The sequence below is a fragment of the Bufo gargarizans genome, chromosome 5, assembly GCF_014858855.1.
Source record: "Bufo gargarizans isolate SCDJY-AF-19 chromosome 5, ASM1485885v1, whole genome shotgun sequence".
NCBI classification, from domain to species: Eukaryota; Metazoa; Chordata; class Amphibia; order Anura; family Bufonidae; genus Bufo; species Bufo gargarizans.
This window is the reverse complement of record NC_058084.1, coordinates 340,787,262-340,813,418: the sequence shown is the minus strand read 5'-3', so window position 1 is coordinate 340,813,418 and position 26,157 is coordinate 340,787,262. Positions and strand designations below refer to the sequence as shown.

Here is a 26,157-nt window from a genome sequence, read left to right as displayed (position 1 = left end):
GCCTGGCCATGCGGAGGCGTGCGGATCCGTCCAGACTTACAATGTAAGTCAATGGGGACGGATCCGTTTGAAGATGCCACAATATGGCTCAATCTTCAAGCGGATCCGTCCCCCATTGACTTTACATTGAAAGTCTGGACGGATCCGTACGAGGCTATTTTCACACTTAGCTTTTATATGCTAATATAATGCAGACGGATCCGTTCAGAACGGATCCGATCGAACGCTAGTGTGAAAGTAGCCTTAGTGGAGCAATGGAGGATTTCATGCTCTGATTCTCTCCCTTGCCCTGCGCTGAACCACGCAGGGAAAGCGCTGTTTTGATGATATTTTTAGACTGCTAGACAGAGGCTAGGGCAGCGCTAATGCCCGCCCACTAGTGCCAGTGATGTCACTGGACACAATGTTAGGTGGAAGCCCCCGTCTTGCATTCACATAAATAGACCCCTTCCGTCAGATCTGCTGAAAAAGCCTGAATTGCGGCCAAGGTAGAGCATCGGAGCATGAAATACTCTGATGCTCCACTCAGAGGGGCTGCCTGGGTGAAGAAGGGGTTATGTCCGGGTTCAACTCTAAACCCAGAAAACCCATTTAAAGGGACACTTCCATCAGAAAATGGCATTTTTAACTCAATATTTACGGAAGAATGATTTTTTTTTGGGGGGGGGGGGGGGATCTTTTATCTCCTTTATTTTTGCAGTATTATACAATTGAAAATTACCAGTAAATAAAACAATGCTGTCCTTCTGTATCTTTCAGCACAAATGACAAGCCCTCCTATACAGATAAGCATTCCATTATTCGTTTATTGCTGCAGTGAGGGGAAGATGTCACCTGAAGGGTAATCCTCATTATAATAGGTGTAGAATTAGGACAATACTATGTCAGCTCTGTTATTCTCGGTCTAGATGAGGAATGATGGCTTGACAATTAGGTGGGACTGTTTGCCATGCTAAGAGTCCAAAGAAGGAGTAAGTTAAAGACTTTGGACGGGAAGTAAAATACACATAGTGACACATCCAAATTATATCCAGAAATCATCCACCCATTTTTTATAAAATACATAGAATAGTCGCATATAGCTTGTTAACCCCTTCCCACTATGGCCTCTTTCACATCTCAGTCAGGCTTTTCCGGCAGAGAACAGCATGCTGGAGTTCTCTGGTTCTGACATAGCCAGATGTAACCTCAATCCCTGCCGGCCCCATTCACTATAATGGGATCCGGCCGCTACCTGGTAAAATTGCTGGGTATTGGACAGATCTCCGCCAAATCCCATTATAGTCAATGAGGCGGGTGGACAGTCCACTTACATCAAGCTAAAGCAGATGTGAAAGAGGTGTAAGCAACATCATTTTACATCGTGATTACTAGTCATTTACTGCAAAAACACATATCTACCCCAAAAGAACACCAATAAAAACTACAGCTTGTCCATGAAAACAAAGCAAAAAGTCTTCACATAGCTCAGTCAAAGAGTAAATGTTATTGGCTCTTGAAAAATTCACTTGAATGGGGCTGAGCTGCACCTAGCCAATGTAACCGATGAACCCGGTGTCACATGGCCTAGGCAAAGGGCGCTGAGGCCTCTTCATATATAGTTGATCGTGGGGGGTCCAGTAGTCGGCCCCCACTGATCAGATATTGATGACCTATCCTGGTGACAGGCAATCAATATATAAATCCCGGAAACCCCTTTAACCCCTTAGTGACCAAGCCTGTTTGGGCCTTTATGACCAAGCGTTTTTCTTCCTTTTTTCATGGTCTTGTTCCAAGAGCTATAACTTTTTTATTTTTTCGTCTATATAGCTTTATGAGGGCTTGTCTTTTTCTGGGACAAGTTGTAGTTTTTAATGGCACCATTTTGGGGTACACAACTTTCTGATTAACTTTTATTAACTCTTTCTGGGAGGGAGATGGGGAAAAATAGCAATACTGCCACTGCGTTTTTACATTATAAATGTTCATTTTTCGGTACAAATAACATAATATCTTTATTCTCTGGGTTAGTATGATTACAGTGATACTAAATACTTATAATTTTTTTAAAGTCTTACTACTTTTTTTTTCCAATAAAACCCCTTTTATTAACCAAAAAAATGATTTTGCATTGCCAATTCACAAGACCCATAACTTTTTTTTTTTCTTTTTCTATGGAGTTGTGTGAGGGCTTGATTTTTGAGGGACAACTTGAATTTTTCATTGGTATCATTTTGGAGTAAATGCCGCTTTTTGATCGCTTGTTATTACTTTTTTTCTGTGGAAACTAAGAATAAATTAGAAAGTCTTTTTTTTTTTTTTTTTTTACGGCGTTCACCATAGGGGATAATTTATGTAATATTTATGTAGTCCGGGTCGTTACGGACGCAGCGATACCAAACATATGGGGGATATTTTCTTTTTGCAATTTTTTTCATTGAAAAGCGTATTTTTAATGGGAAAAAAACATTTTTTAATTTTATGGAATTTTTTTATTTAATAAATGTGTATTTTTTTTCTATTTTTTTTTTCTACTTAAAAGTCCCACAAGGGGACTATAATATACAGTATTTTGATTGTTTTTAAAATGTAACGCATTAGCTCTATGATGCATTACATTTCAATAGCAAGGCTATTCAAAGATTGACCAGCAGGCTGCGCCAGAGAGGCACAGCCTGCTGGAGAGAACTGCAGACAGGCTCGGGGCCCTGATCGGAAGCGAGGTAAGCGTCCCAACACATCAGCACCCCGTGATCGCATTTTCGGGGTGCTGATGGGAGACAGAGGGAGTCTGCTCCCTCTGTCACCACTTTACATGCAGTGGGCGCCATTGTGCCCGGCATGTAAAGGGTTAAACAGACCGGATAGGCACTTCTGCCGGTCAGGGCTGTTAGAGCAGGGCCCCGACTCTCATGTGAGAGCCGGGTCCGTGCTCCCCGCTGCACGGGGGAGCCGTGCAGCGCTTAGACTGGGCCGCCGTAAAAACGCGGCGGCCCAACCTAAGGCCCCTTAATGACCGCCATAAAAACATGTATGGGTGGTCACTAAGGGGTTAATAAAGTCTACAAAAACTCTCAAAACCATTTCAGAACTGAACTGGTCTGTAAAAAAATAGGTTTTGATAATTTTATTTTCTAAACTTATAAGCCTTTTTAAAACTGCAAAAAAATAAAATAAAATATGCTTCAAAAATTATGGGAACATAAAGTGGACTTAGGCCTCTTTCACACTTGCGCCGGCGTGTACTCCACTTGCCGGAATTACACGCCGGATCCGGAAAAACGCAAGTGAACTGAAAGCATTTGAAGACGGATCCGTCTTCATAATGCTTTCAGTGTTACTATGGCAGCCAGGACGCTATTAAAGTCCTGGTTGCTATAGTAGTAGTGGGGAGCGGGAGAGCAGTATACTTACCGTCCGTGTGGCTCCCGGGGCGCTCCAGAATGACGTCAGAGCGCCCCATGCGCATGGATGATGTGATCACGTCATCCATGCGCGTGGGGCGCCCTGACGTCACTCTGAAGCGCCCGGGAGCCGCACGGACTGTAAGTATACTGCTCCCCCGCTCCCCACTACACTTTACCAGAGCCCACAGGCCAGTAGACCTGAACAGTGCAAGCACCTGAATCACGTTTGGGCCAATGGCATGATGTCATCGGGACCACCTGGGCTGGAATAAGATATACAAGTGTGATCACTTACGTCGGTACCAGGGCTCAGGCAAGTATTCGTTTTTATTTTAACTGACCACTAGGGCATTATGGGGGCATACTGGGAGCAATACAGGGGCATTAATGGGGGTCTTATGGAGGCATTCTTAATACAAAAGGCACTATTTGGGCATTACTGGGGGAACCATTACTGAAGCACTACAGCTGGTATCATTAATACTGGGGCACTATATGGGCATTATTACCACTTGGAGAATTTTAATGCCTTGTTATTACTGAGGGCACAATAGGGGTTGTTATTATTGCTAAGAAGCACTATAGGGATATTATTAGTACTGTGGGCACTATAAGGGCAATATTATTACTGAGGGCATTTTATAGGGGCACTATCGTGGCATTATTACTACTAGGGGCATTATTTTTCCTGCAGGCACTATAGAAGGCATTACTACTACTTGGGGCACTATTTAAATCTGCAATATATTATTTGGGGGCATTGGGGAGCACAGTGGGCACAGTATTGGTGGTGGCAGCAGGATGGGAAGTTTGCGTTGAGAAGATGGGGGGGGGGGACTGATGGAAAAGTGAGGAACTTAAGATGTTTGCATGGCAAACTCTGCAGAGATAAGACGTGGTTGGAAGAAGTCAACAAGGTGTCCTGGGCCAAAATGGAGACGATGAGGAAAGAGAATGTCTATATCAGAGAAGATATCACTGGATATAATAGGTATGTAGTGCTGTATTCTCCTGTATGTCTGGTAGTACTGAAAGACCAAGTGACATGCTAAAGGTAGGGCTGGCCCGATGCTGGAGGATAGAATGTGACCACCACAGAGGGGCAGCTTCTGGGGAAGTATATTGTGCTGCACTGTGGTATTTGGTTTTGCTAGGGCTAAGGTTTGTGCTGCACTATGGAATTTGGTTCTGCTGGGGCAGTATCTTGTGCTGCATTATGTGATTTGATTCTGCTGGGATAGGATTTTGAGCTGCACTTTAATATTTGGCTCTGCTGGGGCAGTATATTGTGCTGTACTGTGGCATTTGGTGCTGCTGGGACTGTAATTTGTGGAGCACTATGGTATTTGGTTCTGTCAGGGCAGTATATTGTGCTGCTTTGTGATATTTTTTATTTATTTTTTTGCGCTTTACTATGGTATTGTTAGCCCTGCCTACTTGTGTTGGACCCATCTTCTGTGAATTTGGACCTGTCTACAACATGGGGCCACATTTAGTTTTTTTTCCAGGGCCACTTTAAGATTTTAGTCTGCCACTGAGGATTATCATTTTCCTCTCTCATAAAACAGCTAAGGGTCCATTCACACGTCAGTATTTTTCTATATCCTGAATTTTGGTCCGTTTTTTGCGGATCCGTTGTTCCTGAAAAGGTTTCCGTATGTCATCCGTTTTTTTCAGATCCATTGACTTTGTATTGTACCAGGAACCGATTTTTGCGGATAATAATAGGACAAGTTTTATATTTTATCGGACATGCGGAACGGAACAACGGAAACGTGCTGTCCGATTTTTTTTCTGGACCCATTGAAAATGAATCGGTACGCAACTGGACCGCATCCGTTCCGCAAAAAACAGAACAGATCTGGAAAGAAACAACGGACGTGTGAATGGACCCTAAAGGTGCTTTGCTGATTTGCATTATTGTCCATTGAGTGAGAATGTGACTCAGGAAAATAATAACTGTATATATACAAGGTATGTGAAATTGATATAGCCTCCTTCATTCACATACAGTGCCTTGAAAAAGTATTCCTACCCCTTGAACTTTTCCACATTTTTTCACATTAAATCTACAAACTTTAATATTTTATTTTAGGATTTTATGTGATAGACCAAAGTATCAAGTATGTGTGAAATGAAAATAATATTATACATGGTTTTCAAAAATGTTAATAAACATCTAAAAAGTGTGGGGAGCATTTGTATTCAGCCCCCTTTAGGCCTCTTTCACAAGGGCGAGATTTCCGCGCGGGTGCAATACGTAAGGTGAACGCATAGCACCCGCACTGAATACTGACCCATTCATTTCTATGGGGGTGTGCACATGAGCGGTGATTTTCATGCATAACTTTTGCGTTACGTGAAAATCGCAGCATGTTCTATATTGTGCGTTTTTCAAGCAACGTGGGCCCCCTATAAGTGAATGGGGCTGCGTGAAAATCGCAAGCATCCGCAAGCAAGTGCAGATGCGGTGCAATTTTCACGCACGGTTGCTAAGAGACGATCGGGATGGGGACCCGATCTTTATTATTTTTCCCTTATAACATGGTTATAAGGGGAAATAATAGCATTCTGAATACAGAATGCATAGTACAATAGGGCTGGAGGGGTTAAAAAAAAATTATTATAATTTAACTCACCTTAATCCACTTGTTCACGCAGTCGGCATCTCTTCTGTCTTCTTCTTTGAGGAATAGGACCTTTGATGACGTCACTAAGCTCATCACATGGTCCGTCACATGATCCCTCACCATGGTAAAAAAGATCATGTAATGGACCATGTGATGAGCGCAGTGACGCCATCAAAGGTCCTATTCCTCAAAGAAGAAGACAGAAGAGATGCCGGCTGCGCGAACAACTGGATTAAGGGGAGTTAAATTATAATATATTTTTTTAACCCCTCCAGCCCTATTGTACTATGCATTCTGTATTCAGAATACTATTATTTTCCCTTATAACCATGTTATAAGGGGAAATAATACAATCTACACAACCTTGAACCCAAACCTGAACTTCTGTGAAGAAGTTCGGGTCTGGGTACCACATTCAGTTTTTTTATCACGCGCATGCAAAACGCATTGCACCCGCGAGATAAAAACTGAACGGAACGCAATCGCAGTCAAAACTGACTGCAATTGGGTACCTACTCGCGCGGGTTTGCCGCAACGCATCCGGACACGCTCGTATGAGAGACTTTACTCTGATACCTCTAAATAAAATCCAGTATGACTAACTGCTTTCAGAAGTCACTTAATTAGTAAATAGAGTCTACCTGTGAGTAATGTATTCTCATTATAACTACAGCTGTTATGTGAAGGCCTTACGCTGGGTTCACACCTGAGCGTTCTGAAAGGAGCGCTCTGTATGCGCGATTGTACGGGCGTTTACAATCGCGCATACAGAGACAAGCGAACGCCCATTGTCGTGCGTTCCCGAAAGTCTATGTACGGGAACGCGCGAAAAAACGCCCTAAAGAAGCTCAAGAACTTTTTTGAGCCTTGGGGTGTTTTTCAGCGCGTTCAAACGCGCTGTAAAACGCTCAAGTGTGAACCAGGGCCATAGAGAAGCATGTGTTGAGTGTTTTACAGCGCGTTTGAACACGCTGTAAAACGCTCAGGTGTGAACTCAGCCTTAGAGGTTTGTTAGGCTACCTTCACACCTGCGTTATTCGTTCCGGCAGGCTGTTCTGACGGGGTAACAGCATGCCGGATCAGTAACTACAGTGCACATCCGTGAGCTGCTGGATGTCTGCCCAGCCCCATTCACTATAATTTGGAGTGGCTTAGATCTGGCTACAGCACAGCAAATATGCTGAGAGGCTGCCGAATAAAAACCGCTGCGTGCTGTGCTGCTCCCCATTATAGTGAATGTGTGGACTTCTGGCAGCTCGCAGATGTACACTGCAGCATTTTGCTGTCTGCCTGACGGAGCGGAGCCAAACCATCCTGGCACACAATGTAAGTCAATGGGGATAGATCCGTTTTCTCTGACGGAACTGATCAGTCCCCCACTGACTTTCAATGGTGTTCATGACGGATCCGTCATGGCTATAGAAGACATAATACAACCGGATCCGTCCATGACGGATGCAAGCGCTTATATTATTGTAACAGAAGTGTTTTTGCAGATCTATGATGGATCCGCAAAAAACGCTAATGTGAAAGTAGCCTAATACTGCACATCACCCTCAAAACATCATCGCCATTGTAAAACATGGTGGTGGCAGCAGAATCGTGCTGTGGGGATGCTTTCTTCAGCAGGGACAGGGAAGCTGGTCAGATTTTATGGGAACATGGATGGAGCTAAATACAAGTCAATCCTGGAGGAAAACCTGGTATAGGCTGCAAAAGACCTGAGACTGGGACGGAGGTTCATAGCCAGAGCTACAATGGAGGGGTTTAGATAAAAGCATATCCATGTGTTAGAATGGCCCGGTCAAAGTCCAGACCTGAATCCCATTGAGAATCTGTGGCAAGACTTGAAAATTGCTGTTCACGGACGCTCTCCGTCCAATCTGAGCTATTTTGCAAAAAAGAATGGGCAAAAATGTCAGCCTCTAGCTGTGCAAAGCTCGTAGTGACATACCCCAAAGACTTGCAGCTGTAATTGCAGCAAGGTGGTCCTACAAAGTATTGACTCAGGGGGGCTGAATACAAATGCACGCCACGCTTTCCAGATTTTTCTATTTATTAAAACTTTTGAAAACAAAGTATCATTTTATTTTAGCTTCACACATACTTGTATCTGTGGCACTGCTGTGTGTGTCCTCATACCAGAGGTAGGGGTGCGAGAGCGGTTTTACTGTAACTGGCAGAAGGTGTTTTGGGTTCTGCATGGTTTTATAGAATCAGCACTACCTACGGCAGTTTCTGCTACCTCTCATCTGTATGCATACCGCATTAAAAAGCTAAGTATTACACAGGTTTAAGGTAAACCACTACTGTCATGCCTGACACAGTAAAGTCTGCGAGGACTTTCGGATGAAGTCTAGAAGAACACTTTTTGACACGCACATGTCAGGTTTTAGTCAGCTCCTTATGAGATTACACATTAAAGGATAAGTTGAAGAAGAAGGCGCTCTCAGAAGCTCATCTACCTAGTAGTCAGGTAACGCCTCAAAGAAAAGGAAGCTGCTAAATATTAATGTGACTGGAGGCGAGGAAACATTGCTTGTGTTTGGTGATTAGTCTGTACAGTTACTTCCTATGGACGTGTACGAGAAGTCCATGGGCCAGATTTATCACGACTCTGACAGCTCACTCCACTTTAACATATGGCTAAAGTCAGTTTTAGCCAAGTCAGATTTATGATCGGCCCTTTAAGACTGTGATAAATGTGGTTTGACGGTAGCAGTTTATCCGTCAGTAAGCAGCTTTACAAAAGTCGCACGTTTTTATGAAAAAGTCGCACGTTTTTATGAAAAAGTCGCATGTTCTATTAAAAAGTCTTATAAGATAAGCATGGTCCTCACTGGAGTGAATTTTTTTGGGCGACTTTTTAAATAGTCCCAATAGTAAATCTGTCTAGAGATTCATTTACATAAGAAAACATGCCTACTTTCAGAAAACTGGCGAGCATAGAGCAGAGCAGAAAAAAGTCGCAAATTTGTGCGCAGTTTTAGCGTTTGGGACTTTTTCACTTCATTATTCTGACCTGAGCTAATGATAAATCTGGCCCCATGTTCTGAAGCGGGCCAGAGCTGTAATGATGCACAAGGCAGTCAACAGGGTGTTGGTAGTTGCCGTCTAGTCCAATGATGTTCAGCAATATCTGCAGGTTATTTCTTTTTCACTGTAGATTGTAGGCTGAGAGCGGAAAGTAAATTGAAAAGAAAAATAATAATAATATAACCAGGACTATTTGAGCCTCAGAAAGGACCCGTCCCCACTCCTGACCTTTCTGTTAGGGCTCATGCACATGACCGTTGTTGTTTTGCGGTCCATTTTTCACTGATTTCTCCGATTTAAGCCCTCTTCCGTTCCGTTATTCCACTAAACATATCCGAATGGTTTCCGTATGTGATCATTTTTTTTGCGGATCGGAAACAGTAACTTATCAATCACCAAACACACTAGCAATATCGGCTGGGCATAGCATTTCTACAGTATGGATCCGCAAAATACGGATGTCATACGGATGTGTTCCCTATTTTTTTGCAGGAAAAAACGAAACGGAATGCACACTGAGTACCTTCCGTTGTTTTTGCGGACCCATTTAAGTGAATGGTTCCACATATGGTCCCTAAAAAAACTAAACGGAAGCAGAAAGAAAATACGTTCGTGTGCATGAGCACTTATAGTAAATACTTGCATTCTGCGTAATATAACAATTCAGGACAGTTTCTTACAACTCTGCAAAGTGCTGTTCCTCTGTTATTTCTACTAGAAATGTATGACTATATTGATAGCTGTAACCAGTAGGGGGCATACCACTACAGAGTCCGAGACTGTCAGTGCTGGACTGGGCAGCGACACAATCCTTCAGACATTTATGGCATATCCTGCGAGATGGAAATAGTTTAGCTCATGACATAATATTAACTGCAAAAAACAATAATTGTCAGAATTCACTGATCACTTATTTTCCCATACTATAAGCAGTATACAAAAGCAGAGCCTCAAAATGCCATATAAAAAAAAATAATTAACCATTCATTAACAAAAGGCATCCTACAGCAACATAGGCCTCGATAAAGGTTGTCATCGCTGAGGCCAGACACTGGCTGCAGAAGCATATCCTGGGATACCCCTTGTGTGTTTACCCAATTACCCCTGAGGGTGCGGACATACAGGGTAGACTAAAATCCACGCTGCAGATTTTATTTTACAGCGTGTGGATGAGATTTCAGAAAGTCTCCTCCACTTTGCTAGTACTGTAAAACACTGCAGATCTGATGCACGCAAATCCGTGGAGAAATATTTTCAGCTGATCTGTCCTATGTGATTGTCCGCGTACTGGTTTTAGGCGACATAACAAATCGCTTCAACAAAGGCTTGGGTACAAAATAATATAAAAGGAGAAAAAAATACTTAGCTGAATGTGAACGTCAGCAACACAGAGGGACACAAGTAGCACTAATTACTATAACAGAAAGTCCTTTTATTGTTTTTATATTTCTTACCTGTGCTACAAACATGAAAGAATTAATAGCGTTTTTTTTTTAAGACTCTTCATCAAAGGTCTTCTGGAAATTGCGCTGTAATGGTGTCTGCTGGCAGACTATTTCACTGCACTTAGATTAGCTGCTTTCTTGTAAATGTAAATTAGACGTCCCAGATAGCTCCCTTATGTATCTATCGCCAATTAGTTCACTTTCATACAGCAGTATTGTGATCAGTATTTGGTAAAGGGGGTGTCTGCTTTTTATATTGATGATCTGTCCTGAGGATAGGTAATCAATATCAGATCGACAGGGGGTGGGGCGACTGCCGGGACCCCCGCCGATCAGCTGTATGACAAGAACGCAGCGTTCGTACGACTGCTGTGTTTTTTTCACTCTGTACCTGCTCGCTGTTGACACTGCCGGGGATGAGCAGGTGTAATTACATCTCAGCCGTCCCATTCACTTCAATGGGACGGCTCCTTCCTTTCAAGTGAAGCAGGAAAACAGTGAAGAGAAGGCAGCGCTCGTATGATCTGATATTGAGGACCTATCCTGAGGAATGGAAAAAGTAAAATGGAAAGCTATATCATATCATTGGTGGTTCGGATCCGCTCCTGGTTTTGTGTTACGAGTGCCGATGCAAAATACTGACCAAAATAAGTGCACACAACCATATGCATTTTGCAGTTGGCCCCAAATACAATGCGGACAATAATGAATGGTGAGCGCGATGATGTCAGTGAAGGTCCTTTTACAGGCCCTTCAAGAAGAAGAAAGAAGACAATAACGGCTGCACGATCAAGTGGATGAGGTAAGTAATTTTTTTAATTATTTTTTGACCCTTAATGGACTTTTTACTTGAACACCTAATCCAAACCCGAACTTCAGTGGAGAAGTCTGGGTTCGGGTCTGGGTACCACATTCAGTTTTTTCTCACGCACGTGCAAAACGCATTGCACTCGCGCAGAAAAAAAACTTAACATCGGAGCACAATCGCAGACAAAAACTGATTGCAATTGCGTGCCTACTCGCGCGGGTTTCCCGCAATGCACCCTTAACGCATCCGGCCCTCGCCCGAAACGCCCGTGTAAAGGGGGCCTTATGCGTTCGTGTCACGCATTGCACCCGAGCGGAAAACTCACTCGTGTGAATGGGGCCTTAATGATTGCTCCTCCCCATACTGTGGAGGAAATCGCTGTATGTAATAGTAGCAGCCGCCTCTGCTAGCGGAATGCTTCTTTCCCAACAATCGCCTGCTAGATCGCTTAATCTAATATAGCCCTAATTCATCAAAGGCTGTGCAACGTTTAATAAATTCTCAGCAAAAGAAAGACAGACAAATGAAATTCAGTCTAATTTTATGGCCAAAAACAGGCGAGCTTGATAAATGGGTCCCGCTATGTTATAGAGCAGGAGGAGCAGCATGTACCTGTAGTCAGGTGCCACTCACACCCCCAAGGGAATCATCTGTGTAGCATTTGTAATGTGACGATATTTGACAACCTATACATGTAGTCACAGCGATATAAGATCTCTCAGTGCAAGTACTTCTAGCTGTTGTGTGATGCGCAGCAAACAGTACATGCCTAAAATTAACATGGTTTTTGGCCACGTTTCAGCTGTACAAGCTGCAAAGCCAAAACCCTGTAGCCTCATGACAGTAAAATAATGTGCACTTCCCCCTGGAGTCTTTTAGTCGTCCCCCTTTGATTAGTTGCCGACGTGTCTATTCATCAGTTTTTTTTTCTTTGTTATATGTGTTTCTTGGGAAGCTGGGCTAGAACGATCATAGTCAACACTAAGAGCTCCCACGGGAGTGGTCCAGATTACTGAATGGATAATCTGCCTGTGTACACAAGGTAGCTCAGCGGGTTTACCATTCAGGGCATTTGGACGCTGGGTGGAGCCCCCTAGGGGAGATGTAACAGCAGCTGTTACCTTTAGGGCAAAAAAAAAAAAGTTAAGTAACCTCTTTAGGATGTCCGTTAAAGGTAAAGGGGTTTTCTGAGACACATACTGATGACTATCAGTATAGGTCATCAGTATCTGATCGGTGGGGGGTCCGACACCGGGGACCCTGCCAATCAGATGTCTGAGAAGGCAGCGCACTGTGGCGTTCTTGTAGCTTTCCCTAGGCTAGTGAAGACACATTCATTGGTCACGTGGCCTAGGAGCATCTCAGTCCCATAGAAGTGAAGGGGCTGAGCGTGAGAACGAGCACATCTGCTATACAATGTATGGTGCCGTGGTACTTGGTAAGTACAGAGAAGGCAGTGGCGCCTTCTCAAACAGCTGAATGGCGGGGGTCCCGGGTTTTGACCCCCACCGATCAGATACTGAAGACCTATCCTGAGGATTCGTCACAAGTATAAAAATCTCAGAAAACCCTTTCAAATGTGGGCTAGATGGGTGGTCCTCTCACAGAAAATACCACATTTACATAGGCTATAAGGGAACAGAGTTCATGGCAGAAACATATGGCATATTAATCTTTATGAAATAATTCACTATACAACTAAGGAAAGGCTCACAGATAGAAGACGACGCTATTAGTTACTATTGAAAATGCTCTTTACAGTTCCCCCTTTTTTTTTTAAATGGTAGTTTGTGTATCAGCAGGATCAACCCTAGTAAACTAATGCTGAGTGCAATGATATCTTTAGTGTTATTTTAGGGTAGGTTCACATCACCGATCCATTTTCTATTCTTCTGATCCGTCAGAAGAACAGAAAACTAAAAGAAAAATGGATCCTTTATTTTTAACATTCGTTGTGCTCATTTTGCAATAGTTTTTGTCAGTTCCGTCTAAGATCCTTTATTTTTGATGGGAGAAAAATTCCTCCATGCAGGACTTTTTCTCCTAAAATAATGGATCTCTGACAGAAGTGCCACTAACTAATGCTAACTGAGCATAACTGATGCTCAAAAAAAATTCTGTTCTTCTGACCCGTTTCTGAAACGTAAATGGTGATGAAAAAATATTAGTATTTTAATTTTTTTGCTAATGAGTTGTTTAGAGCCCTGAGGGGCGGGCCTAGCCCCTCAGACCACCACATCACCTCTTCATTCCTGCCTTAGCTACTCAGTCCCACTTAGGCCTCATGCACACGACAGTTTATTTTCACGGTCCGCAAAAACGGGGTCCGTAGGTCCGTGATCCGTGGGTCTTCCTTGATTTTTGGAGGATCCACGGACATGAAAAAAAAAAGTCGTTTTGGTGTCCGCCTGGCCGTGCGGAGCCAAACGGATCCGTCCTGAATTACAATGCAAGTCAATGGGGACGGATCCGTTTGACGTTGACACAATATGGTGCCATTTCAATGGATCCGTCCCCATTGACTTTCAATGTAAAGTCTGGAGTTCTTTTATACCATCGGATTGGAGTTTTCTCCAATCCGATGGTATATTTTAACTTAAAGCGTCCCCATCACCATGGTAACGCCTCTATGTTAGAATATACTGTCGGATATCAGCTACATCGTGAAACTCAGATCCGACAGTATATTCTAACACAGAGGCGTTCCCATGGTGATGGGGACGCTTCAGGTTAGAATATACTACAAACTGTGTACATGACTGCCCCCTGCTGCCTGGCAGCACCCGATCTCTTAGGCTCCATTCACACGTCCGCAAAATGGGTCTGCATCCTTTCCGCAATTTTGCGGAAAGGGTGCGGACCCATTCATTCTCTATGGGGACGGAATGTGCGGACCCATTTGCGGATCCGCACTTCCGCATCCGTGCTTCCGTTTCCGCAAAAAAATAGAACATGTCCTGTTTTTGTCCGCAATTGCGGACAAGAACAGGCATATTGTATTATGTCGGCAATGTGCGGTCCGCAAAATGCGGAACGCACATTGCCGCTTTCCGTGTTTTGCGGATCCGTGTCTCCGCAAAACACATTGCGGACGTGTGAATAGAACCTTACAGGGGGCCGTGATCAGCACAATTAACTCCTCAGGTGCCGCACCTGAAGGGGTTAATTGTACTATCATATCCCCCTGTAAGAGATCAGGGCTGCCAGGCAGCAGGGGGCAGACCCCCCCCTCCCCAGTTTGAATATCATTGGTGGCCAGTGCGGCCCCCCCCTCCCTCCCTCTATTGTAATAAATCGTTGGTGGCACAGTGTGCGCCCCCCATCGCCCCCCGCCCTCCCTCTATTGTAATAAATCGTTGGTGGCACAGTGTGCGCCCCCCATCGGCCCCCCCTCCATCTATAGCAGTAACAACATTGGTGGCCAGTGTGCGGCCTCCCATCTCCCCCCATCATTGGTGGCAGCGTAGTTCCGATCGGAGTCCCAGTTTAATCGCTGGGGCTCCGATCGGTAACCATGGCAACCAGGAAGCTACTGCAGCCCTGGTTGCCATGGTTACTTAGCAATAGTCCAATAGTAGACGATTCATACTTACCTGCTTGCTGCTGCGATGTCTGTGACCGGCCGGGAGCTCCTCCTACTGGTAACTGACAGTTCATTTAGCAATGCGCCGCACAGACCTGTCACTTACCAGTAGGTGGAGCTCCCGACCGGACACGAACATCGCAGCAGCAAGCAGGTAACTATGAATCTTCTACTATTGTACTATTGCTAAGTAACCATGGCAACCAGGACTGCAGTAGCGTCCTGGTTGCCATGGTTACCGATCGGAGCCCCAGCGCATGCTGGGCTTTTTGCTCCGGCCAAAAATCCTGAAGACTTGCCGCAAGGCCGGATCCGGAATAAATGCCCATTGAAAGGCATTGATCCGGATCCGGCCTTAAGCTAAACGTTGTTTCGGCGCATTGCCGGATCCGACGTTTAGCTTTTTCTGAATAGTTACCAAGGCGGCCGGGACGCTAAAGTCCTGGCAGCCATGGTAAAGTGTAGTGGGGAGCGGGGGAGCAGCATACTTACCGTCTGTGCGGCTCCCGGGGCGCTCCAGAGTGACGTCAGGGCGCCCCAAGCGCATGGATCACGTGATCACATGACACGTCATCCATGAGGCGCTCTGACGTCATTCTGGAGCGCCCCGGGAGCCGCACGGACTGTAAGTATACCGCTCCCCCGCGCCTACTATGGCAACCAGGACTTTAATAGCGTCCTGGCTGCCATAGTAACACTGAAAGCATTTTGAAGACGGATCCGTCTTCAAATGCTTTCAGTTCACTTGCGTTTTTCCGGATCCGGCGTGTAATTCCGGCAAGTGGAGTACACGCCGGATCCGGACAACGCAAGTGTGAAAGAGGCCTTAGTAAGACTGATCAGGATCCTGATCAGTCTTAAAAATGCCTGATCAGTCTGAAAAATGCGTTGAAATGCAGGATCCGTCTTTCCGGTGTCATCCGGCAAAACAGATCCAGCATTTATTTTTTTCACCTTTCTTTCAGTCTGCGCATGCGCAGACCGGAAGGACCGATCCGGCATTCCGGTATTCTGAATGCCAGATCTGGCACTAATACATTCCTATGGGAAAAAATGACGAATCAGGCATTCAGGCAAGTCTTCAGTTTTTTTCGCCGGAGATAAAACCGTAGCATGCTGCGTTTTTCTCTTTTGCCTGATCAGTCAAAACGACTGAACTGAAGACATACTGATGCAAACTGAACGGATTACTCTCCATTCAGAATGCATGGGGATAAAACTGATCATGTATGAGCCTCTGTGACGGAACTCTATGCCGGAATAGAAAAACGCAAGTGTGAAAGTACCCTAAGGCGACTTTCACACCAGCGTTTCTGCTGGATCCGTCATGGATCAGCCACACCACTTCCATCATGATAATACATCCATTCTGAACGGATCCAGTCGTCTGCGATGGGGACTAGGGATCGACCGATTATCGGATTTACCGATATTATCGGCCGATATTCAGGATTTTGAACGTTATCGGTATCGGCATTTATTTTGCCGATATTCCGATAACGTCCTGGGAACACAGATCGCGCTGCTGACAGCGCTCTCCGTGTTCCCTCAGCAGCAGCACAGGGAAGAAGGAGCAGTGTCTCCTCCCCCTGTGCTGCTGCTGCCGCTCCAGCCAATGGGAGGACAGGGGACAAGAGGAGGGGAGGAGCTATGGCCACTGCGCCACCAATGAAGCTTAATCTCACATTAATTCATATACAGGAGGCGGGAGCTACAGAATCACATAGCCGGCTCCCGGCCTCTGAGCTGTAGCTGCGATCTGCGGTAGTTAACTCCTCAGGTGCCGCGGATCGCAGCTACAGCTCATAGAGGTCGGGAGCCGGCTATGTGATCCTGCAGCCAGCTCCCGCCTCCTGTATATGAATAAATGTGGGATTAAGCTTCATTGGTGGCGCAGTGCACCCCCCCAAGCCCGCCAGTATCAGACATTGGTGGCGCAGTGCGCCCCCCCTCCCCCCCCCAATATTCGGCATTGGTGGCGCAGTGCGCCCCCCTCCCCCCCAGTATTAAGCTGTGGTGCGCCCCCCCCCCCTCCTACCCCAGTCGCAGTGCGCCCCCCACAGGATTCCCTCTCCCCTGCTCCTCCGATCGGAGCCCCAGCAGTGTAATGCTGGGGCTCCGATCGGTTACCATGGCAGCCAGGACGCTATTGAAGCCCTGGCTGTCATGGTAGGCTCCATGCTGCTGTGTGCACAAAGCACACAGCAGCAGGGACAGTGTGAGCTCCTATTCACCCTGATAGATCTCTATCAGGGTGAATAGGACAAGGGTTCTAGTCCCTAAGGGGGCTAAAAGTTAGTTTAAAAAAAAAAAAAAAGTAATAAAAATAAAAACACCAAAATATTAAATATAAATGAAAAAGAAAGATTTACAAAAAATAAAAATACCCATTAACAATAAACATTAATTTTCAGCAGATTTGTGGGAATTTTTTATTTTTTTTTTCAAAAATGAAAATTCCCAGAATATCGGTATAAATTATCGGCTATCGGCCTGAATGTTCACAAATTATCGGTATCGGTATCGGCCCTAAAAAATCAATATCGGTCGATCCCTAATGGGGACGCAACCAAATGGAACGGTATGCATTCTGGTGCATTCCATTTCATTCAGTTTTGTCCCCATTGACAATGAATGGGGATAAAACGGAAGCATCTCCCCTCCCCCCGCTATTGAGATCATATGACAGAATTTTGACGGAAAGAGAAAGTGCAGATGTGAAAGTAGCCTAATTAACAGGGTCAGCTATTTTCACTGTTCTGGCCCTGAAATCTCACGTGTGTGCTAGCGAGAGTTCAATCAGCACATGCTCAGTTTGGATCTCAGGAGCGGGGATAACTGAATGAGAGCTACTGCGCATGCACTGACTGAACTCCCACTGGCACATGTGTGAGATTTCAGGGCCAGGTATCAGAACAGTAATCATGCCAATCAGTGGGAATAAGGAGGAAAGGCAGAGGTAAAGTGGTACTTCAAGGGGCTAGACCGGCCCCCTCAGTGCTCCAAACACCTCATTAGCATAAACATAAAAGTACTAACCTCTCCAAAACAGCACAACGGATTGCTGAAGGATAGGATGATCGACTAGAGAGCAGAGCATGGCATCTAATAACCAAACTCTATACAGGGAACCTGTCAGCATGGAAGCTTAGCTGTGGGTAAGCTGAGTGGTAAGAAGCCAGAGGGGAGCTGCCCACCACACATTTCTCCACAAGCCTGGTACATTTTAAAATAACAAACATTGTTTTAGAGTAGGATATGGTTGTCGTCATCGGGCAACCTGTAATCAGGACAGCATGAACCTGCTGAAAGTTTCCTCTAAAGAGGTTCTCTCCTTTGGACAGTCCCAAGGCTTATCTCAAAGTGTCTCTCTGCAGGGACCCTAAAGCCTGTATTACACTGCCCCATTTTTCTGCAGATAATCGCCAACGAGCGTTCTCATCATCTGGCTGTGTATAATGACGCACATTACTCGAGGAATGAGCAAATGCTCGCTCATCAGGCAATCCAAATCTTTTGTTAACATTTTTTCGTTTGCAGGTGGAGGATCGTGGTGTCTAATAACGATCTGCCGCCAGCACACCACTGTACAGCATGGGGATGAGCGATGGCATAGCTCCCCTGCTGTGGAGGAGATTGCTGCATGTAATAGCGGAGGTCTCCTCCACTAGCAAGCAGGCGAACATTTTCCTCCCAACACATGGGGCTGTGTAATACAGCCTTAAGCAATCAGCTGTAATCTATGGAAAAGCCTGGGTTTCCTGCAGCCCCATCACAGGGGGCATTATTAACACAATACCCATTCAAATGAATGGGATGTCTGTGAAATGCAGGACAGGTCCACCAGAGTGAGAAATGCTCTGTAACTCCTCTCCATCCCCTGTGATCAAGAAATGATGATTCTGAGCAGAGGAACACCCCCCATTACACCTATCAGGGTATATGCATATGGGTTCTGGACAAGACCTTTTAGAAAGTAAACTAAAATGTGTCAGTATAGAGCAGATGAACGTCAGCCGAACCCAGTGATCTGGGCGGGACAGGCCGAACATCTAATCTCTTTGGGGATGTCCTGACTCTTCCTTCATGCTAGTTCTAAATGGAAAGGAGGATCAGGCATGTTGGATTCGAACATGCCCGATCCTTTGCTCTTATTGGAGATAAGCTGCCGCAAGAGTTGTCTGGCAGTGGCTTATTCCCCTCTCCCTTTAAGAACACATGCACGCTCGGCTAAGCTATGGTCAGGAGGAATAGCTGTTGGCCAAACAAGCCTTCGCCACCAGACATCTAAGGGCTCGTTTACACGAACGTGTGAAGCCCGTGCCTGTGCTGTGGACCGCAAATTGAGGTCCGCAATGCACGGGCACCGTCCGTGGGGCAAGCGCATGGGGATCACAGACCCATTCACTTGAATGGGTCCGCGATCTCTCAGTTCCACAAAAAGATAGAACTTGCTCTATCTTTTTGCAGTGCGGAAGCACGGAACGGAACCCAGAAAGTACTCTGTAGTGCTTACGTGGTGTTCCGTTCTGCATCTCTGGATTTGCGGAGCCATTGAAATAAATAGTTCTGCATCTGTGATGCAGAATGGCCATGAAACGGTACCCGTGTATTGCGGCTCCGCCATACGGAAACTGGCAGCACACGTTCGTGTGAACAAGCCCTAGATGCACGGCGAGCCACGAGTTCTGCCACACTGACACATTTTTAAATGACCACCATGTCTAGTCTGACAAGATATTAAGCTGGTTTTATTAGTTAATCAATACCATGGACCTCGAAGCTGGAAACTAAAAGTCCACAATGCAAACACTTCAAAACAAAATGGGGCACATTTATCAATCTCGCCTGTTTTTAGGCTTTCGATTAGTCAGGCGTATTTGCGTCATCTGTCTTTCTTTTGCCGACTATTTATCAAAAGTCTCAAAGCACTTCATGAACTAGACTAGGCGTATTGCTACAAGTCTGACCTCTAGTGGTTCTTTATCAGTATGACAGGTTCATATCCACGAAGACTGGTCTAATTAGTATGCGCAAGAAAATGTGGCGCAAGTGAGCTGAAGGTAGGTGCACGTCTCAATGAAAGAGTGACTTTTTAGGCAAAATGTGGCACAACTCTCCACTCAAAACAGACGTAGAAAAGTACACCAGCCCTGGAGTGGAGTAGAAATTAGACTGTTTCAAATCAGGCGCACCTATAAATAGATTGGAGAATAGGCGCAAAAGTTAAATAACTTCTGAATAAGCGCAATCTGTAGTGAATGCTCAGCGGTTCTGTGCATTGGGACCGCAATTTGCAGTCCCCAATGCACGGGCAACATCTCTGTGGCTGCTGCAGATGGATTCAGACCTATTTTACTTGAATGAGTCCATGACCCGTCCACACTGCAAAAAAATAGAACATGTTCTATTTTTTTTGCAGTGCAGAGGCACAGACAGAAACCCCACGGATGCATACCGTAGTGCTTCCGTGCCTAAAACAGCAAAAAAAAAAAAAAAAGGTCAGGCACTAAAATAAATAAGCCCCAATCTGTACATGGTTCACCGACGTAGCTCACCTACCGCCATGGCCTGGTTTACTGAAAATCTGAATTAGTGGACACATTACTAATATTAAAAATATTATGTTCTACACATTTCTGTCTAATACATAATAAAGATCCTAAAGGGTTAAACATTGTAGGACTCTGTAGGGTGAAACTGCATTAATACACTGTCTTGTATGGAAACAGAGTTTATCTCCATTCTTAGATAACACCAAATCTCCAAATGGATTGAATATTGATTTAGATCTTAATTGTTTTTATATGAAAATACTGATTTCGGTGGAAATAAGTGACATGTAAGATGCAGTGATTTATAAATGCAGCGTGAAGGTCTTCGTAATCACTGTGGGTGTTGAGGAGGGCGTAACCTCTTAGGCCTCATGCACACGACTGTTGTTGTGTCCTGTGTTCGTTGTTCCGATTTCTGTGATGTTCTGCGGACCCATTGACTTTCGTTTGTCATCCGCGTCCGTGATCCGTGTTTCCAGTCCATGAAAAAAATAGGACCTGTCCTATTTTTTTCACGGACAACGGTTCACAGGCCCACTCAAGTCAATGGGTCCGTGAAAAAACACGGATGCACACAAGATTGTCATCCGCGTTCGCGCATCCGTTTTTTTCCTATCATTTGCATGGCAAACTAAACTTAGATTTTTTTTTACTTTCCTTCATGTTTGGAGATCCTCCAAAAATAAAGGAAGACACACGGAAGCAAAAACGGACACGGATCACGGAACACGGACTGCAAAAAAATACTGTCGTGTGCATGAGGCCTTATTCTGTTCACTGGTGGTATACCCTGAGGAGGCTGTAAAACGAAAGCAGTCAGGGACCACCTGTCAATTTATGTGCCAGTCTCAAGATGTATAGTCTAGGGGGGATACTTATTAAAGGGGTTGTTCACCTTTTCTAAAGACCCCCCCCCAGGGTGGACAGACCTACAGTCGCAATCATACTTACCAATCATACTTACCTGATGCCCAGTGATGGGTTCCAGTTCCATTACTGCCCCATGTCATCCATATCTCACATGACCCAGTGACATCACTGCAGACAGATAATGACCCGGGACCTACAGAGCTGGGGGGGGGGGGGGGGCAGTGATGGAGATGGATCAGATAAGTAGGGTTACCACAGTGGGTCTGGCCATGCTGAGTGGGTCTGTAAAAAAGGTGAACAACCCCTTTAAGACCGGCATTGCGTATGCCGGTCTTAATTTTCCCTGGCTGGAGTCGGATGCCTTTTTAATCAATTTGTCACATCTCCCGCTGTCAGTGCACCAGACTGAAATCTACACCAACCAGGAACATGTGTTGTTCAATCACTTGGGCCCCTAAGCTCCTGCCTGTCCATTTCTTGCTAAAGTGCCGAAAGCATCAGAAAAGGCTACAATTGCGCATTTTTGTCACACGACCACACCTTCGACAAAATTTGCAACTTCTGTACACAAGAAAACTGGCATACAGCTGTAACACATGCCCCCCTGTGAACGCTTTTAATAAAAGATTCCTCTCAGTGTCCTCTCTGCCAAGACTTTCACACAAGACAGGACAGTAGACCAGAGGAACCACAGGAGAGAAAGAAAAATTCTCCAACTCTCTCCTGTGGTTCCTCCGGTCTCCCGTCCTGTGTGGAAGTCTTGTAATCCAGAAGCGCGCTGACCCACCCTCAGGGCATGTTCACATCTCCCTCACAGAGTCTGTCAAAAGGAGCACACAGAAGTCCTGCCTGCGGGACATTTTCTTTGCTAGAAAAGTGGACACCCGAAAAAGGACGGACCCCATGGTAGTAAATGGGGTCTGTTTGGCTCGGTGGGTTTAGGTTATGTGCCTGATCTGCAACTTCCTTTATTTTCATCGTTCTGCTTTTCTAACTGAGCAGAACAACGGAAATAACTAGCGGTGGTGTGAATGGTGCCTTAGCAGGAGGTGGTAGGACACCGAGCTCCTGCAAGAACAGGTCTGCGTGTGGTGAGGACATCACATCAAGAGACCGTGGTGGCTGGAGAGCTACAAGTCCCTGGATTGTGGACTCCGAGGTCCATATGTTGTGTTGGGCGAACTTGTGATTTCAAGTTCAGCGTACAAGGTTAGGGTTATCTAAGAATTCCGCTACCACGGAGCATAAGTTATGGTCCATGGTAGTGGAACCCATAACGAAATTCTTAGATAACCCGAACTTTGTACGCCAAACTTGAAAATACAAGTTCGCTCATCCCTCTCTGTGGATTGACTGTTTAATTGTGCTGTGTTGGTAGAGTACCGTGTACATCGCCGACGCTAGTGGTGGATCTGGTTGCTCATTGTTTACTGCAATACAATTAAAGTTTTACCTTAAAGGGGTTGTTCACCTCTGGGAGACCCTTCAGCGTGGCAGGACCTGCGGAGGGAATCATACTTACCTCATCCCCACCAGGTCCTTTGCTCCCCGGCTCAGGTGCAGCTCTCAGGTCTCCCTGAGAACAATCAAACTGGATCTGTGGAGACCCGAGAGCTGAATAAGAAGGAGCCGGAAGCCAGCGGCAGGGATCAGGTAAGTATGATTCCCTCCACAGGTTCCCATGGGCAAGTAGAGCACATCATGAAAAAAGCATAAACAGTATAAAGTAACCTAAAAAATGATGGATGGATTTCTTTAGACACGCAGCGATTGAGTCGTCTCCTAGTAAAAGCTGGAATCATGAATGATAAAAATCTGCTCCAGCAGCAAGAACACCTATCGGTTAGAAGTGATCTTTTTTTATTTCGCACGCAGCAGATTATTTCTGTGACCGAAAATCATTTTGATACATCTGAATGGGGTTGTAATCGATGTGCTAATTAGAAAATAACTCTTCTGTGCAGCTTTGTAGGTAATGCATTCATTTTTGCACGGTTTTCATATCCTCTCATTTATTGCGTGGTACACTGCCACACTTATGTGGGTGTAATAAATCTGCAGGTCACTCTGCCACCTTGCTGGGCACCAGGGTGAATCACAAATGACTCACGTCCTGAACAGTGCGAGTCCAACGCTGGGATCCGCACATCAACAAACTTTTACTATTGATTACAATGTACCCTTTACAGCTGAGCAAATACCCCCCCCCCCCCCAGCCCTGGCAGTGCCCATCCAAACAATGCTGCCGAGCGGAGACTACAATGAGGGATCTAGGTATTCTGGCCACACCTGTTCGATGTCTATGATGTGCCACATCACACATACTGCCTTCTACTGTATATCAAATCATCAAGTGAAGTCTATGTAATGAGTTCATGGAGAAGCTGATGATGGTAGTCCTGCCGGGGACATACCTCAAGGACCGGTCTACGGCTTGTACAGTGGAAATGTATTACTGCAAATCATTCTCCTGTGGAAATCTCACCTCCAGGACCGCCACGGTGACGTCGCCACAGCCGACTATAACTTTTTATTAAAAGCTGAACGCCTGCCCGCTCCTATCGTCCCAATAGGTCGGTAGTAAAGTTTAGGGATGATGGGGATTAGGACACATCTACAGAAACCAGGAGACCTCACTGTTCAAGGCTGGCTCCTATCTACAGGACATATGGTCAATGGTAGGACAACATGAACAGCGATGATCCATAGCCCCTGGTAAGTGCCATTTCTGACTGCACCCATGAAGCAGAGCTGAATCTGCAGAGTTGTGTGTGTCAGGAAAATGCAGCATGTCCATACACCTGTGACGAAGTCAGCTCTGCTACAACTGTCCCGGATACAGCACCACCGTGTAATAACAACCCTGGTCCTGATGTAGGCAGAACAGGAGAAGGGACCCTGATTTCTCCATAGAGGGGTGACATGCACACACACAGAAGCAGGCTGCTACTCACAAGTGGCCGCTGAGGCTGAGCCCCGTCCTCCTCTACTGCCAGGACATCCTCCTGTCCCGCCGCAGCCACGAGCTGAGAGGCAAGTGCCGAGCTCCACACCCTCCAGCCCTGAACATGGTCCATTCCCGCCCCCGCCCCGCCCCTGTGAGGACGCCGGGCTGAGGTGGTGTACTCACCGTGTGTCAGGGGGGAGCTGCGCAGCAGCGGCGGGAAGGATGTGGAAGCCTGAGGTAACCTGCGCTGCATGAAAGCGCTCCTCAGAGGTCCTCTCCTGTAGGCTGTGGGGTCCGACATATTGGGGTACACGGAAAGAGCTCGGCAGCGCTCCTCAGAGGTCCTCTCCTGTAGGCTGAGGGGTCCGACATATTCGGGTACACGGAAAGAGCTCGGCAGCGCTCCTCAGAGGTCCTCTCCTGTAGGCTGAGGGGTCCGACATATTGGGGTACACGGAAAGAGCTCGGCAGCGCTCCTCAGAGGTCCTCTCCTGTAGGCTGAGGGGTCCGACATATTGGGGTACACGGAAAGAGCTCGGCAGCGCTCCTCAGAGGTCCTCTCCTGTAGGCTGTGGGGTCCGACATATTGGGGTACACACACACATGAGCATGCTTCTGAACCTGCCTGCTATTATAGAGGAACTGCATTCTAGTCCTCCGCTTTCACCTATATATTAGGTTTTTTTCTTTTTACATATTAGTGCAATTTTAATTATTTTACATGCATCATTTTTTGTGTTTTTTAATGCTAAAAAAAGTCATAAAAACTGCATATTTTTTGCATACTGTGTGTGTTTTTGAAGGGTTTGGCTCATCTCAGACATTGATAACATCACTAGTCTATACCATGGATGTGGGATAGGTGCTGCCCCCCAGGGCCAATGGAGTGGTGATGTGGGCTGATAGTTTTATGTCACGCTGCTGCTACCTGGATACTGTCGCTCTCCCAGGGTTACGCTCCGTAGCAACAAAGGAGCTGTAGTTGGAGAACAATACTTAAATCTTTCTCTTGGCTCCAGCAGGCTAAGGGTAAACTGGCACGTGAACTTGAACACTTTGATTTATTTTTCTCTGTTGTGCTAATCTCTGGCTTCAGTCTGGTTACTGGACGTTCTGGTACCTCTGGGTAAGGTGCCTTTGACCCCCCCCCCCCTTGTAATACTCCATCTTTGAACTGCAAGGAGTTTGGTGCTCTACGAGCTGCTTACCTTGGAAGACTCCTGCTGCAGAAGGGGGGCGCATCCCTTACTGCACAATGTGTGTTCTCCTTCCAACTCTTAACTAACTCTTCCTGCAACCCTTCCCTTGGTAGGCAGCAGTACTAGCCCACCTCTGCCTAAAAAGGGAGAGAATGGAATGGTAAGTTCCATTCTATCTAAAGATCTCTCTCTGCCAGGTACACTGCCACCTTCTGGACAACCAGGCACAGTACATGATATACATTACATAAGTTACATAGCAGTGTTATTACTTCAGCAATGGCATTTATCATGTAGAGAATGTTAATACAAGGCAAGTACTAATGTATTATTATTATCCATATTGCTTCATTTTTTCATTGCATTATACACTGCTCGTTTCCATGGTTATGACCACCCAGCAATCCATCAGCGGTGGCCGTGCTGGTACGTTATAGGAAAAACTGGCAGCCTCTCTGGTGACCAGGACGTGGGAGTGTACATAGGCTGGTGTTTTTTCCTATAGTGTACAAGCATGACCACCGCTGCTGGACTGCAGGGTGGTCGTAATCCCTGGATATGAGCAGTGTATAATGTGATGGAAAAATGAATCCACCAGCAAAGGAAGCATTGTGGAAAATCGTAATACATTAGAAAGTGGTTTGTATTAACTTTTTTTTTTTTTTTTACAGAATAAATGCTATTTTCTGAAGTGACAC

The 26,157-nt window shown here is 45.6% G+C and overlaps 1 protein-coding gene across 2 annotated transcripts in view; it reads right to left on the bottom strand.

Annotated features, from left to right (window-relative positions):
* KCNG2 (potassium voltage-gated channel modifier subfamily G member 2) overlaps nucleotides 1–24,384 on the bottom strand; it is a 255,338-nt gene extending 230,954 nt beyond the window's left edge. The window contains exon 1 of one of the 2 annotated variants that reach the window (XM_044294385.1): nucleotides 24,268–24,384. The gene's annotated coding sequence lies outside the window, so the exon portion shown is untranslated. The remainder of the gene's footprint in view (nucleotides 1–24,267) is intronic. The other variant, XM_044294386.1, reaches the window with a different exon arrangement.
* Between the last annotated feature and the right edge of the window lie 1,773 nt (nucleotides 24,385–26,157).